Here is a 3515-nt window from a genome sequence, read left to right on the forward strand (position 1 = left end):
CAAAGCAATCCGAAAAGTTTTTGTTGTAGCACTAGCTAGTAGCTAGCATCCACCATTGAAGAGAAAATTTGATAGACCCAAGAAGAGATGTTTTTGTTTTTTTCTTTGTTTTCTATCTGGGTTTGCACACAGAACAAAGGGTTAGTTTTAATTTTCTTTTCTTTTGTTAGCTCAAGCAGAAGCAGGTGCAGAGAGAGGCCAGAGTGTGTTGTGTTATAGAGAGGAATTGTATTGTGGTGTATACCTTACTATTATATATATCACAAGAAAAATAAAAAAAAAACATAGGTTGCTTAGAATATATAAGAAAGTAATAGTGACAACTTTTTAATTACATTACGTAAGAGAGAGGGAAAGAATGGGTGGAATTTGGTGTGTCAAAATCCGAGTGCATCAGAGATAGAGAGAAGACTGAAGGAGTTGTTAAAAATTTAATATGCTTAATAAAAGACACATGAGAAGCAGGGAAAGATAACAGGCTGTGTATGAATTCAAGAGTAGTTTTTTTATTTTTCAAAAGAAATATGTTATTCAATTCTTCCTAAAGTGATTATGATGGTTATAAACATAAACATGAGAATAATATAGAACAAAAAATGTTTAGTGGAGATTTGGAACTGCCACAATTTACAAAAATCATAATAGATCATGAAAATAATAGATTTTTGAAAAAACTAATTTAATTATTTATTCTGATCTTATCTAAATTTCATCTCTAGATTCTCTTTTTATATTAAAATTAGCTTATGAAATAAAAGATATTAAATAGGAGTAGTAGAGTATGTATCTACATTTTGATACAATGATGTTATACAAAGATAGAATTGTTCTTAAAAAAGAAGTACATATAGAATTGATATATCTAATGATCAAGACTTAGATAGTTAAATTTGAAATTTATTTATACAAGTGTGATTGAACAAGAAAAGAAATAGGAAAGTATCTAAGTGAGATTGGATTAAATAATGGAAGTGAATGTGTGGGTCAGAAGGGTCAGATCTGCTCTATGGTCATTTCCTAGCACTTCCATGTGGACAAAACAACGTGGTGGGTCTGTGGCTTGGACCTCTCTCCTTAACCATGTGGACTTTGTCAGAGAAAATGAAAGAAGGAGGATAAAACAAGCCAAGAGATGATGAATAATTTTAATATATTTTTTTGAAATGGTACATTGTTACATATACTGAGTGAAATTCTGCATGATCTAAAGTGTATGTTGAAGCATTCCCATACATATCCCTCTGCTCATGCTTTCACCAAATTGCCCTTGGATGGTTAGTTTCATCAGCTTTTTCTCCCATACATGGGACCTGGCCTCAAAATGGAGCTGCTATCATTTCACTTTACCATTCAATATGCAAAAGAGTCTTAACATTGTTTTAATTGTATTCAATTCAAGTATTTTTATTTATTACATGAATGTTACATTTTACCTAATAATAAATCATTAATATTTATGTCTGAATTGAAAGAGAGGTCAATAATAATGTACTAACCTTACCTCCAAAAGTTTGTTAAAAATGGGAATTGAATAAAAACATTATAGGAAATATTGATTACGTTGTAGTTACCAACGTTGCAAGTATCAAAGAGTGTTTCACTTCCATGGCAACATGGTTGGTTATGTGCTTTTTAGTTGGTACATTTTAGCAGAAGCATAGAAATGTAGTGTGGTCCTAAATCCTTTGTCCAATGTGTGTGTGTAGTCACTAATATTATGCAATTCATAGAAAGTTGCTCACTCTTGATTGTGGAATTGGACCATTAATTAACATTCTCATAATATTCAATTAAACCATCCAAATCTTTTTCAAGTACTTTGGGTATCAGTTTTTTTGCCGCAAAGTTAAGGTCTATTATTGCTCCCACTTTTGCAGATAAAAGCCACCACATGTTATTGCTGCATCATCAACACTCTCATTAAACTACTTAATTATAAAAATTAGTGAATTAATTTGAATGAGCACAAAAGATAATTTGCTTTCTCCTATTCAACAACATCATAAAGTCTTGGGGTAAGAACACATGGCACAAGTTTAATTTGGTTGATAAATATTAAGTGATTAATATTTTTTAATTATACTTATTTTATATTTAAAATAAAAACAGTTATTAAAATTAAATTAGCCTCACCCAATTTTACACATCAATCACAATTGTTTTGTTCCTGTTACGGATCTGGCTCACGACTTTCACACCCAGAACAGTCTCCAAATCTGGTTATCCGAATCCGAACCGCTTCACCCTTCTAGAAGGTCCAGAATCGGCTCACTAGAGCTTCTAATCAATAATCAAAATTAAATACCTCTCTTACCTTAACCAAATAAGATAAGATAAGATAATTACTATCACCTATATAAAGGGGAGCTCCAAACCCCTCAGAACGTGTGTGGTTCAAGTATTACTTTGTTACAAAGATTCCATTCCCATGGAAATTAAAGATACCAACGGGAAGGTGGGAATTGAAATGATAGTATTCTAATTCCCTGGAATCAAACTTGCTTAGAAATAGCTTTTCAAACTTTGAACCAAACATGGAAATATAATATTCCTATCTTAAAATTCCTAGGAATTATTTATAATTTCTCCAACCACACATACCCTCAGATATTTCATTCACTCTACACATCTTATACCTCTAAAATCTATTTTGATTTGAGCGTTGGAATATTTTTGTAGATAACACTCCACATTACTCCAGTCAAATAATTTAATATCTGTTTCGATCCGCAAATTTTCGATCCATCTCTCAACACGTATCGGAGGTATCAGTACAGTTCCTAACTATAGGATGAAACATTACGATGAGTGTCATCTATATTCCACATACAATCTAGCTAGGAACTTTATATAGTATTGGAATAAGAGATAAAGTTGAGATTTTATTGGAATACTATCTATATACTATGAATATCAGAGAAAGAATAATTAGAGATTACGTTACATCCTCCAATATTTTATGTTGGTGGTAATAAAGTAGGACAACTAATGGTTCTGATCTTCAATATTATTTTAGTACACCAGAAATTAGCAGCAATATTATAATATACTCAAGGGCAATAATTTAAAGCACATCAATCATCAAGGTAAATCTTTATAAACATTCACACCTTTTCTTCATATATACGCTCTTTATTAATTACTTATTTGTTTATAGATTCCAAGAAAATTAAAACAAAAATTAACCATTGTCTTAGGTAATACAACAGTTTGAAAAATTCTTTGCAGAATAATGATCCTATAAATAAGACACTAGCTTCTGAAACCGTGAAATTATATATTCAATAATTCACAAAACCCCTTGTAAGTCTAATGATTATTATGCAATGTGCATGTTAGCCGCTAAGTTTGAAAAGTGTGTAAATTAAATTAATTAAAATATCCTTCCATAAATTTCCTTATCCTTCTTACTCAAATTATTTACCTCTTTTCTTTTTGAATTTTATAATTAGGTATATTGTTTAATTTTAGAAAATTATTAATTACTTTTTATCTATTATATCTTTTATTGTTAA

This window comes from Arachis ipaensis, chromosome B04 (assembly GCF_000816755.2).
Source record: "Arachis ipaensis cultivar K30076 chromosome B04, Araip1.1, whole genome shotgun sequence".
NCBI classification, from domain to species: domain Eukaryota; kingdom Viridiplantae; phylum Streptophyta; class Magnoliopsida; order Fabales; family Fabaceae; genus Arachis; species Arachis ipaensis.